The 14,001-nt window shown below is 40.1% G+C and overlaps 1 long non-coding RNA gene across 2 annotated transcripts; it reads right to left on the minus strand.

Annotated features, from left to right (window-relative positions):
* Positions 1-880: 880 nt before the first annotated feature.
* On the minus strand, positions 881-12,796 carry LOC106025539 (uncharacterized). 2 transcript variants are annotated; one of them, XR_010048955.1, is made up of 5 exons: positions 12,635-12,796; positions 7,754-7,926; positions 6,968-7,081; positions 5,833-6,079; positions 881-3,390 (listed from the first exon to the last, which is right to left on the minus strand). It is a non-coding gene; the product is annotated as an uncharacterized LOC106025539 (long non-coding RNA). The 2 variants fall into 2 exon arrangements; XR_001199130.2 differs by having other exon boundaries at positions 881-6,079; positions 12,635-12,792.
* Positions 12,797-14,001: the final 1,205 nt, after the last annotated feature.

Here is a 14,001-nt window from a genome sequence, read left to right on the forward strand (position 1 = left end):
TAACTCCCTAGGGTAAGTGATTGTTGAGCTACATGTTGAAGGACATGTAGGAATTATCCAAAGAAAAGGAAAAGGGCGTTCTATGGAGAGGCCAGGAGATGTGGGAAGCAGCAGGTCCAGTGAGTGTGAAAGTCAGACTCTTGCTCAGCATTATCCAGAGCTATCTACGAGGTGAGAAAACTCTGTATCTATGCTGTCCAGAGTGGTGACTACTAGCCAACCATTTACAGTTATTAGGGATAACTTTCTGTTTTATTTTTCAGTACTAGGGATTGAACCCTGGACCTCAATCCACAAGTGCTCTGCAACTGAGCTGCAGTACCAGCCATTATGTTCTTACTTTTTTTTTTTTTTTTTTTTGAGACAGGGCTTAAATTGCTAGGTTGACCTCAAACTTGTAATCTTCCTGCGTCATCCTTTCAAGTAGCAGGGCCTACAGTTGTGTATCTCTGAACCTGGCTGGATTTCATTTTTTAAGTTAAAAGTCAGATAGCAACTAGTAGCAGTAACTACTACTACCATGTAACTAGTAGCAGCTATATGGAACAGTAGGGTTCAAGATGAAATAGTGGTAGCAAGTAGTTTTGCTAGCAAATTTAGCTCTTGTTAAAAAGTACTCATTGCAAAATTTTAAAACAGCTGGGCATGGTGGTATACTCCTGTAATCCAGGCACTTGGGAAGCTGAGGCAGGAGGATTGTTGAAAGTTCAAAACCAGCCTGGGCTACAAAGTGAGCCCAAGGCCAGCCTGAACTGCATAGCAAAACCCTGTTTCAAAAGGACAAAAAAAAAAAAAAAAAAAAAAAAAAAAAAAAAAAAAATATATATATATATATATATATATATATATATATATATAAAACAGAATAACCACATGACTAGATTAAGGAGAAAGATTATTTATAAATTTGGAAGTTGAATAAACTGACCAGTATTTAACATGTATTCATTTTCCATCACCTTACAGAAAGTGACAAAACACGGAAAACATAGAAAAACAAACATTGTTGTAATATTATTCATCTTTGGAAATGGTCTGAGTAAAAATTATCAATTAGCTCATCTGCAAACCAAGAAGTAAAAGTTAATGATCGCGGTCAGAAATTGAAGAGATAGCATTAGTGAACTATTCCCTAGGCCTGCATGCAAATGGCCAATTAAGGACATGAAATAGTATTCCAAGAAATTTCAATGAAAGTGAGATTGCTATTTTTCAAGTTAGTATAATTCCATTTTGAAGAACAATTACTCATCATATAGAAATACAGATTAACAGTTGCTCTTTAGAATAAAGTAGTACCTACTTTCCAAAGGCCAGTTTGGCAGAATTTCTGCAAAGACTTAAAAATGTTAAACTCCAATAAAGGGGCCAAGAATTTAGCTCACTGGCGCAGTGCCTGCCTGGCAAGCATGAGGTCCTGAGTTTAATTCCCAGTATCACCAAGAAAATAAATGAACTCTACTAGCCACCTTGCCACTTCTGGGAATTTGTCCTGAGGAAGTAATTAGAGATTCTCACAAACTTTGTGTACAAGGCTGCTTTGGTCTGCATTACCCAAGACAGTGAGAAAAAAAATGACAATTTAATCGAAGTTGGAAGAAGGTATATCTGAAAGAAATTATATATTTACACAACAAAATCTTGTGCACTCTCTTTTAATAATGTGCTATAAAGGTTTACTTATTAAAAACCTGTCCTCAAACTTGAGGCACTCAGGGCTCTTATCATGTGGTCAAGAACCATGAACCCAGAACACATGGAAGTAGCAGCAACTGAGTGGTCAACCTCGGACAAGTTGGCTTGGCTGGTGAACTCCATTTAATATTATGTTGTATAATGAACATTTAACTCCATGGGGGAAATATGTGTGATACATGTATTTCAGCAAAAAATAGTTACCCCAAAATTAAACCCTTATCATCATATAAAATTTTACTTATACATTTAAAAACTGTATGAGTAGGAAAAAACCCTGAGGGACATTTACCAAAATATTGATTCTGCTATTATCCAACAGTATAATTATGGGTGATACATGTTTTCTCCTTTATATTGCTCTGTATTTCATAATCTGCTACAATAAAAATCTGTAACATTTCAAATATAAAAGCATTTTTTTAAGTTAAGGCAGTTAATTATGTTGGTAGCATTAAATCGTGACAGAAGTGACTGGAAATATGTAACTACCACACTTCTGCTCTACCAGATAGAAACTGAAGTGGTAGCAGACATGTGCTAATCTGGACTTGTGGACTGCAAACCTTTCAAAGAGCCTAAGTGGCTCTGGAGGCCTTTCCAGAAACTCTTCCCTGCTGTTAGTAAAAAGCAAAAATACCTTAATTAATCAAGATAAAATGTTTTCAGATATAATTATGCATATAAAGATGATCTTGCAGCCAGATATGTGTAAAGTTTATAAAACTAGAAGAAATTATATTCTTACTAATATCTTTTTTATCTTTTTTTCATACTGAAGATTGAACCCAGGGCTTTCACACTTCACTACATCCATAGAACCCTTTATTTTTTATTGTAAGACAAGATCTTGCTAGGTTGTCTGCATTGGGACTCAAACTTGCTATTCTGCAGCCTCAACCTCCCAAAGCTTAAGGATTTCAGGCTTCAGCCACCATCCCCAGTTTCTTGCTAGTATCTTTTTCTATTTTTTTTTAAACCAGGAATTGAACTCACAATCTCGCATTTGCCAGGCAGGCGCTTAAACCACTAAGCTAAGTCCGTAGCCCTTTTGCTAGTATCTTAATGCAGAAAAAAATTTTCAGCATCTGGAAAAGGACAGAGGAGAGTAGTGAAAAAAAAGTTTTGAACAGAGATCAAATAACCAGAAATTTAAGCTAATCTGAAATTCATCCACAACTTTAGGAGAAATGGAAAATATCAAGAAAACAATTCTCAATTGAGATTTGCGTTTAACTGACTTTCAGGATAATTCTCAAGGCTTTACCAACTAGCCACTAGACTTTCTATGTCAGTATTTATGTTCTTCTATCCAATGAAAATAATTCCAAATGGTGAGCCTAAGACGACAGAAGAATTTTCATTCTTGTACTCTACTTACCAAAGAAATGAAGAAATAAAGTAAAGAAGAAAGGCAAGGAAAAAGAAAGGAAACAGGAGACAGGTGAAGGTGCAATGAGGATTTGGAGAGAAAAGAAACAAAAACAGGATGACTAAATAGAGTCAGTGCGACCGAACCCCGTGCAAAGACTCACGTAGCTGACCTGAGACCTGGTTTCCAAGGGTCTGGTTCATTTTTGTGCAGTCTAGTCACACATCCAGTGTCATATTATGGTCTTTGCCTTAGAAAAAGAGAGTTCCGCTATCTCACAGCTTCCTTCTCTTCAAGAATGTCGTATGTGTTCAGAGGTGGCACTGTTGGGAGGTGATTAGGTTACGGGGGCAATATAATCATTAGATTAATCCACCGACAAATTCATAAAATGTGACCTGATAGGAAAGGGCAGGTCATAGCAGATGCAATCTATGGATAGACCTCTGAACCCATTTCCTTCCTTTGACCTCTGTTTCCTGACTCTCACAATGTAATCATCTTTCCTCCTCCAACTACTTTTACCGTGGCATTTCTTTTTTTTTTTTTTAAACCATGTTGTTTTTATCTTAAGCCAGCCAACCACAGACTGAATTCTCTGAAATCATGAGACCCAAAACAAACATCTCCTTCTGTATATTGCAGGTGTCAAGTATTTTGTCCCCGGGACAGGGAATTGAGTAACATGCTCTTCTACCAACTGGTCAGGAGGTTCATGGGCATTCCATGGCATTCTTACCCCTCCTTCTTGTCAGTCATTTTGATACCATATGTGGGGTCCTTTGATCCAGTGATTACGGAAATTTAAAAAACACACCAAGGATTGATTTTATTCTGTTTGATTTTTCTTGGTTTTTTCCTAAAATTAAACACACACACACACACACACACACACACACACACACACAAAGGCAGGGCATGGTGGCTCACACCTGTAATCCCAGCACTCAAGAGGCTGAGGCAGGAAGATTGCTGTGAGTTCAAAGCCAGTCTAGCCTACATAGTGAGCTCAGGGGCAGCTTGAACTACACAGCAAGACTCAGAAAGTAAGGTAAAATAGGGGAGGGACTTAAGCTTTAAGTAAACAGTTGAAGGGGCCATGGCACTGACAGCCTGGTTGTTGACAAAGGACAGGGACAAGTTTTTATGGGGCTGGTGGAGTGGGTCTATTTGATAATTATCCCCATTCTGACACTATGAGGTGGCTCCAGAGAAGTCATTGTTTGGGGAAGCAATTCTGGTTCCAATAAGGTGATTGCCTCTGCTGGGGGTTAAGAGAAGCAGTCTCAGTCCTGCGGACGCCCTGCTGGAACTGAAGGCAACTGTAGGCTTGGGGCAGTGACTCAAACTTCTAAGAGCCACTTCAGGACATTGTAAAAGCTGGTAGTTAATGGCAGGAACACAGCTCAGCAGCACAGCATCTACTTGGCAAGTGCAAAGTCATGAGTTCAGTTCTCCATATCAAAAAGAAAAAGAAAAGAAAAGCTGACAGTTGGATGTCTCTGTGAATCTTGAGAATATCTTGGTTACACTTACCTCCCTGTCCTTAGTCTTCAAGGCAGATGAAATGGGTTAGATACATTTAGCACTAAGAAACCTTGTATTGCCAGTTTTTATAGACATTCCTTAAGGGAGTAACATGCCTATGGGTACAGCTAAGCAGGAATCTTACTCCAAGGTTAAGGAAATAAAGGACACAGATACAAAATGAAGGCAGACATACCAAGCTTTATCCTATTTTTAGTTTCCCATTGGGCACCTATAGGCTCAAGTGAAGAGTCACTGTTTTTGTTACTATTTTTGTTTTTAGCAAAATCAGCTTTTCAGCCCTGATTGCCCCTGAGAGAAGCACAAATTGTGCTTTTACTGAGTGACAGGTTAAGAGCCCAGGAGTTTGTCTTCTGTCCCTTTGTGGTGATTCCCAACAGTTTTATTTTCTCATCTAATTTATTCTTAGAGACACTATGGTGAAGGCTTCCTGGCTTTAACAACACTTCTCATTTTTGAGGTTGATTAGTTTATTTTGGATAGTGATGGGCTCGGCAAAAACATGTACCATACTTCTAATGGATAACAGGCCCTGAGTTAAGGACCTGAAGTTCACCTGTCCTCTGTCCTCCTAATGGTCTCCGTCTCAATTTCACAACCTTACTATATCATAGCTGACTTTGTTTCTGAATCTTCCTCGCTGCTTCTCTGGGACTAGCTAGTGAAGTGATAATAGCAGATCTATATAATTCTCCTCAGACATTTCACTTCTGGTTGTATTTAGTTACTGAAGTTGTTTACATTTTTCCATTTAGAAAATGTAGTAATAACCACCCCTTCTCCTTATGAGTTTGACAGGATATTTAGAGGGAAAAGAAAAAATAACCTTTGGCCTCTAAAGTAAGTTGTGTAGGTAAACGGGTTTGGGCTTAGAAGAGAGAGAAACAGATCAGTTGATGGACCTATAATGGCAGCGATGGGTCTCAGCAGGTCATTCTGTCAGTTACTATTGTGGACCAAGTCCACAGGGGCAGGAATGGATTATATGTGGGACTCAGTATAAAAGCGTAAACAAGCATAGCAGAAGAAAACCAGGAGGAAGTATATTTGCTGATGTTGTTCGTAAGTAGATTTTAAGTGTTTGAAACTGCAGTTTCATATCTCAGAGAGGTCAACACTCTCTAAAGAGCTGCTATAATCTGGCTCCCATGAATACTTGCCCCTCACATCAGATGTACACACACATCTCTAGAATGTGGCAAAAACCAAGTCCATACCTAAGAGCTGCTTCAGGACTGGTGTTCACCTTGCTGCATCCAGATCTGGAGCAGTGATTTCTGATTGGGCTTCTGAATTACACTTGCTGAGATCTGCATCACCTTCCTGAAGGAGACTCAGCTGATCAGAGATTCTGCTGTGTACATCCCAGAAATTTTTTATCCAGTTGCTTTTCTCCTTGATATGTAACTTGTTTGCATTCTGTGCTGTCCAGGACACAGTAGTCACCCCTTGTATTCCAAGATCCTAGTGTATATCAAGAAGCACAGACAGGACCAAAACCTGTATTATTTCCTTTTATACATACATACTTCTGATAAACTTTAGTTTGTAAATTAGGCAAGAGCCTAATAGGAAGAGCCTAAGAGAAATGATTAATAATAAAATAGAAAAAATATAGCAATCCAGAAATAAAATTTTTTAAACTTACTGATTTCTTCATTTTGTAATTTTTTATTTTCTATTTTCAGACTATGGTTGACCTCAAGTAACTAACTGAAACCATGAAGAGAAAAACCAAGGACAGGGGACTACTGACTGCTGACTGCGTGTTGGTGAGACAATTACATTTTAAATTCACACTCGTAGTAACTGCTGCACACCTCTTAACCAGAAGGCATGAACGTATAGCCACATGTCACTTAAACATGGGATATGTTCTGAGAAATGCCATGCATATGTGATTTCATAACTGTTCAAACATTAGAGTACAGTCCCACAAATTAAGATGCCTACAACATTACTAGGCAATATAATTTTATGTGGTCATCTAGAGTGATATGGTTTATCATTGACTCAAATGTCATTATGCAGTGCAGAACTACACATTAAAGGACATGTTACTTTGGCATTTCACCTGCTGTATGAAAACATATGTCTTTCCAAGTCTAAATAACTCCAATTACTTACTGTTATGCACTACAAGCCAGATGAGCTAAGAATCCCCTGCCTTCTCAACATTCCTAACATGGGCTCCTCCCTATTCTTTCTGAACCTAGCTTCTTCCTGAGGTAATATGCCCTCATCATTGCCAAAAGGGAGTATTCCTAACTTTCCGCTATAAACCCACTCTGAGAAAGCTATTAGTAAGCTAAGTTTGCCATACCATAAATCATAACTAGTAAGGAGGCATACCCAGGTGGAATTTTCATCGCTGACGTTGGAATGAGTGAGAACTGCTTCCCAGCCCCACTTGTGAACTGTATGACTGTGGGAGGCTTCTTAACCTCTGCGAGGCTGTTTCCTCATCTGTGAAACAAGCAATAATATGTGCTCCCTGGATTATGAAAGATTAAGTGACATAATGCCTAACAGGCTGCTGGCAGGTAAAATAGGTAACGAGGCTCCTAACAAGTTCATTCTGTTTCTCCCTCTCCATTGTGGCTATAAACAGACACAATGGGGAATTCAAGAGTACAATACACAAGTTTCCTGAGAGCAGGAATGCATTTATATCTCCAGCCTCCCCCTTTATCAGTATATGTTTGCAAAACATAATAAATACATTTGTGTTGGGGAACTGGTATTCATATATATCACATGTTAATCCTTTTTACTTTCCCATTCTCTTCCCTTCCTTCTGTCTTCCCCATTCCTGTAACCCCTTAGTAATGGTTTGGCAGATGAAGGTTGCAAAGCATTCTCTTTCTTGGCCTTCCCGTAATCTAAGAAAGAGGGTTCCATTCCCATGTGTGTCTCTTCCCCTCATTTCCCCTCACCCGTAATTCTGCTCTGTTTGGTACGGATGTGGAAGAACAGCTAACTTCTGCCCCACCACTCTTACCCCCACTCTATTGGGCTTTGGAGCTATCCCTGCCTTACCCAATCTTGCATTTTGGAGACAAGAAGCCCTCCCAGCACAAAATTACACTCCCCCTACCATCAATTTTTTGTAATTTGTTAACAAAACCCCACCCCTACCTGAGTCCCTGGTCTTCCAGTACAGCCTGGGATCTGTAGAGTGAGCTACTCTTGCCCCAGTCAGCCCTGGTGAAGCCTGTGCAGGAGGGAAAGAAGGCTTAGCCGTGGCCCTGTTGGAAGTTGATCTTGCTGTTTTCATTCCTTGTCTTTGTGACTGTGTTCTTTGGTACTTGCTGAGAGAAAAAGAAATGTAATCAAAGAAGGAAGAGATAGGAAAATGGATCCAAAACCCAGTGTCCCCCACCCAATGCCTTGCCTTTAATGGTGGGAAACACTTATCTTCCAAAGGGAATGAGTCCCTTTCCCCCAACCTCTAGTGTATTTCTCAAAAAACAAAATCTCCCCCCAAAAATCTGTGTCAAAACCTGAATCTAGATCTCTTGATTCATTTCCCAGAAGTTGGATGTCTGACAGGGCCTCCTTGCCTGAGTTAGGGCTCTGGCTTAACATTTGACACTTGGATTGCACCCCTCAATATTCAACACAGGAGAAGTAGGGAGATGGGCAGCTGGCCTCAGATGGGGCTCTGTGTACATAACTAGCCTGTGTGTCAAAAGGAGGAGATAAAAGGTCCAGCCCCATAGTCTGGAGAAGGATGGGGCCCAGGTGTTGGGTAAGAGTAAAGATAGCCAGGCAAAAGGTACCTGACATGCAGTTGATGTTTACTAAGTGTGTGCCTAATGAAGGAATGAATGTGAAAAATGTATATGATCACTTCCACCTTGTTTATATTGTGTCCTCAAAACTGACTGATTACCCTTGATACTGAGTTTCCAAAATAGAGTCCCCACTGATCTCTGCCTTTGCCTGGGGACATGGCCAGTATTTTCTGTTTGATGGATTATTTAGCCTAAGTGTCCTGCACCTTAAGTGAGTTACCTGTTGGACCATCCTGCTTCTACACAGCCCCCTCTCCCAGAACAAGGAGGCCAGCCAGAGCTACGGGTACTTTCTCAGCCCAAGCCCTGGCAGAGCATCCCAGACAGATCAAGTGAGGTCAGAGGCTGTTGATGGCTGCCACGTGGAGCCTCCAGCCCCAGTCCTTTGTGAAGGTGAGGAGAACCCAGACTATCCCAGTAACCTCGGGGCCAATCTACCCACTGTGGGCAGCAGGTACACGGAACCTCAGGCTCAGGATGCTTTTAGAGGCTCACAAAAATAGTTTACTTTTAACTTCTTTTTAAATCCAAAGAAAAATTAGTATCACTTATAAAACAATGAATGCAGCCTGGATTATATGCCTCTTTACAATGACATAGTTGTAAAACATCTTTAGGGTTTTGTTTTGTTCTTGTTCTGTTTTTGTTTCTAATGGAAGAAGGGACTCACAAATGCAAAAGCCACTGGGGATCACAGTGACAGCCTGGGTGACCCTGGGCAAACTGTGGGAACAGGCAGCCCTGCCTCCAGAGACAGAAGTCTTTCATATCTCCCAGTCCCTGAAACAAGGCCTTTGGGGCAGGATGTATCCTCTCCCTTCACTTCTCCAACAAAAACCAAGGAAACTCCAGATGATCTCATTTCCTTCTTTCCCAAATAGCACAAACCCAGGTGTGACCTCATCCCCCCTACTCTCAAGCAAAGAAAGCTCATTAGAGACCTCACCTCCTTTTCCCTCAGACAGCCAGTACAGCCCCAGGCCCCCTCAAATCATGGGACATCAGGCCCGATGCTGCCCTTCCTTCCTCTTCTGCCCTCCCTCTTTGCTTCCCCACTCATCCTCTCCCTTTACCCACTCTTACATCCTTCCCCTCCCTCTCCTCCCTCCCTCCCAGCAGATGACACATCACCCCACTGGTTCTCAGACACAGCTCCGCCTAAAGGTGTGGGTGTCTGGCAGGGCTCCACTTCCTCTCAGCCACAGGGCAAGGCTGCCTGCCTGAAAGGCATCTCTCAGTGAGCAACTGTGGGGTGACAAACTATGACTCAGTGCAGATGCTCAACATTAAATAGGGAACTTAATCTTAAGCAAGTCTGGAGGGCAGACTAAGCCAATTTAGGATGAGAAACTAAAAAGCAAAAGGTGAAATGCGGGCTGAAAAATTCCTAGAAAAAAACTCATAGCCTTTGACTAAGAGAAAGTTGTCTGAATTGACAGGGCTAGGCAGAGCAGCCCTTGGTCCAGCAGTGCCCAGTCTAAAAGCACCTGGAGCCTGCACATCTGTCTGTCAGTACTTCCTGTGTGTCCATTTGATCTTCTCTAAAGGGGTGAAGGTAGGGGACACTTGACAGCCTGGTAGCCCAGGTAAGCAGGGGCTCAGGACCCAGGGCCCAGCAATACCACTGGAAACTGCAGTCCAAATTTGACTTTTTAGACAGAGAGTGGGACAGAGAAGATACTAACCTTGTAAATATAGGCTGCGCTAGCAAGATGTTGTAACAGGGAGACAGAGTATGTGAATTCAGGGGTACGTGGGTAGTCTGTATTTTCTGTTCAATCAAAACTCACTTATTTATTGAAAAGCATTAACACTGCAATTAAACCTGAATACTGAGGTTTTAGTTGAGAGAAAACAACTCCTACATTAACATCTTTTGTCTTAAAGAAAAATACAGTAACACTCTTGGCCACCACCAGCTGTGAACCTAAAATTTCTCTAAAAATAAAGTCTATTTAAAATAAAAATTAGCTGAGATGAGAACCACGCAAAAGTCTATTATTTGGCCACAGAATCCTGCCTAAGACCTGCAGAGGTCTGTTCTGCATTAAGAGAGACATCAGGTAAGCAGGACCAGCCAGCTACATTGTGATTGAAGGAGCCCTGGGAGACAAAAAGTAATACACGTTCCTTGGGGTTAAATGAGAGGAACTCCAGTACAAGGGTTACAAACAAATACAGCTCAGGAATACAAGTAATAAAGCAGGTAAAAGATCTCTATAATGAAAGTTTAAGACATAGATGAAAGACACTAAAATAAATAGAAAGATACTTTGTGTTCATTAAAAGATTTGGTATTGTTAAAAATGTCCATGCTATCCAAATTATTTACAGATTCAATACAATTCCCATCAAAATATCAATAACATTATTCAAAAAATTAAGGAAAAATCCTAGAAGTCATTTGGAAGCACAATGGATCCAGAATAGCCAAAGCAATCTTGAGCAGAAAGAACAAACCTAGAAGTTTCTGATTACCTGACCAAAACATGGTACAAAGCTGCACTACTTAGAATAGTGCGATATTAGCATAAAAATATAGTAAGTCCCTGACTTACAAATGAGTTTTATTCCGGGAGAACATTTGTAAGTCAGATTTATTTGTAAGTTCAACAAAGTGAGTTTCATATACCTTTGACACAAATATACAACACAAAGCATAAAAAGCGAAACACAAAAATATAGTATATTCCCAATTATACTGTCCTACTATGCGCTATGGTGCTGTACCATGAGCACACAGCAGCACAACTGTGACAACATCTGGTGGACATGTGAGCTACTTCCATGGTATGTTTGTATCTAGAAATGTACCCAATGTGAGGTCTGTTCATGTCTAAAAGTTTGCAACTTGAGTATTTGTAAGTTGGGGACTTACTGTGGAAGCCTGGACTAACAAAACAGAATACAGTACCCACATATAATCCCACATATCTAAGAAACTGACTTTCAACAAAGATGTTAAGAATATGCATTTGAGAAAGGACAATCTTTTCAATAAATGGTGCTAGAAAAAGTGGGCACCCACATGCAGAAAAATGAAATTCAATACCTATCTCTTACTAGTTATAAAAGCTGTCTCAATATGTGTTAAATACTTAAATGAAAGACATCAAACAATGAAACCTCTAGAAGAAAACAGGGGAAATACATCAGGATGTTGGCTTGGGCAAGGATTTTTTTTGGACTAAAGTCCAAAAACACAGGGAACAAAAGCAAAAACAAACAAGTGAGATTAAACTGAACTAAACAGTTCTGCATAGCAAAGGGGAAAAAATCAACAAGAGTGAAGACACACTCCAGAATGGGAGAAAATATTGCAAACTATATACCTGATAAGGGACTAATATCCCAAGCACTTGGGAATGCCAAAAACTCAGTAGCCAAAAAAAAAAAAAAAGTTTTAAATATGGGCAAAAGACCTAAGCAGACATTTCTCAAAAGAAGACCCACAAGGCTGAGAGGTATATGAAAACATGTTTAACATTTCTAATCCCCACAGAAATGCACATCAAGACCACAGGAGATACCACACTGTACTAAAAATGGCTATTATCAAAAAGATAAAAGTTAACAAGTGCTTGTGACTCTCAAGCACTCTCTTATGGGAATGTAAATTAATGTAGACATTATGTAAATCAATGCGGAGTTTCCTTATGATAATCAAAATAGAAGTACCAGACAATTCAGCAATCCCACCAGTGGGTACAACACATTCAAAGCAAATGAAATCACTATGTTGAAAACACCCTCCCATGTTATTGCATTACCATTTCCAATAACCAAGAAATGGAATCTCCCCAGGTGTCTATCAACTGACAAATTGATCAAAAGAATGTGGTAATCACCACTTAACCATAAAAAGAATGAAATCCTATCATTTGCAACAACATAGAGGGAACTGGAGATGATTATTTTAAGTGAAATAAGCCAATACAAAAGGGCAAGTACTACTTAATCGTGTTCAGATATGGAATCTAAAAAAGTTGCTTTCATAGAATTTGAGAGAAAAATGTTATCAGAAGCTAGGGGAGGGAAAGATGGGGGAAAGGTTGTGTCTAGTTAAGTTTAATTTTCAATTTGACTGGGAGGAGACTCTAGGAGAGAGGTGATTGGATCATGGGGGTCTTGTACTTATCAGTGGACTAATCTATTGCTGTTCATAGCTGAATGTGCCGTTTAGGAGGTGGGGCCCAGATAGAGGTGGGTCCTGGGGGTGTACCTTTGGAGGGTGTATCCCTTGTTGATGCTCTGACCCTGTGCTCTGCTCCCCTGTAGCCATGAATTGAAGAATAGCATTGTTCTGCCTTCACAAAGCTGAACCGCATTTCACAGCTTTCTTCTTTGCAGGTGTTCTGTTGAGTGGGCCACAATTGACACTCTTAAGTGACAAGCTAGAAGGCAGAGTGACGCCACAGTCGGTTTTTTTAGCTCATATGTGCTCATGTTCTCATTAACATCCTGGCTCTCTTTGCTAGCTCCTCCAAACAAGAGGTTTTTGTTGACCATTTTTCCTTCCTAAAGCTCTCCACCACGAGAGCAATCACTTTGATACTCACCTGACTCCTGATACCACCACTTCTCAGCATAGTCTTCCAACATACAAATTTGTGGTGAATATAATTATTCAGTTCTTTTCAAATCTCTTTCATTCTTAGCTGACAGTTAAAATAAACCAACTCCATCCCTGTCAACTGACCCTCCTTCTCCCCCAGTTGAAATATCACTATTTTCTCAGGCTCTTTGAAAAAAGTGCTTTTATTCCAAAAAAAGGCTATAAATAAAACTTGTAGGTACACCATCCATACCGGGCTGGGGGGGGGGAGGTTTTTGGGGGGTGATTTCCTTAAAATCCCACTGAAAGCAGCATCCATAGACTGTATTTGAATTCTCTGAATCATTTGGATCCTTATTAGACAGGAATACAAATGCCTTAAGAAAGCCTCCCTCCACTGTCTAAAATAGATTTCCAATTCATAAATTTACTCAAATATGGTGCTACATAGACAAGCCTTTTTTTTTCCTGAACCCAGGAAATGCTAGGCAAGCACTTCCCCACTGAGTTATAATCCCAGTCCTTTTTTCACTTTAAGACACAATCTCACTAAGTAGCTCAAGCTAGCCTTGAACTTGTAGTCCTCCTGCTTTGGGCTCCCCAGTAGCTAAGTTTCTAGGCATACATCACCACACCCAGTCAGACAGAAAACCTTTTTAAAGATTCCTTGTAGCTCAGCCTCTACTCCATCTGAACTTTTCAATTCCACCATCCATGTATGAATGCCTTCTACCTAACGTCTCTCTGTTTATCCTGCTGTGTTATCATCCTGTCTTGTATCTGTTGTCAAAAATTAGCAAAGGGGTATAATCCACCCTAGGACAGTCTGACACAGAGGAGATATCTTTTCAAACTCCCAGAATGTCATGATGAACTCATTGGAGAAAAGTATGATGGATTATATTGGCTTCTTCAAAGACAGCTTCTGTGGAAAAATAGTGAACATTTCATTCATTCACATGAATCATATGACAGTTGGGATCATTAAATAGGAGTGAAAAAAGAGAAAGAAGAAAAATAAATAAATGGTTTCT

The sequence above is a fragment of the Cavia porcellus genome, unplaced genomic scaffold (genome assembly GCF_034190915.1).
Source record: "Cavia porcellus strain 051 isolate PalLab524CR breed Dunkin Hartley unplaced genomic scaffold, mCavPor4.1 scaffold_1, whole genome shotgun sequence".
NCBI lineage: Eukaryota > Metazoa > Chordata > Mammalia > Rodentia > Caviidae > Cavia > Cavia porcellus.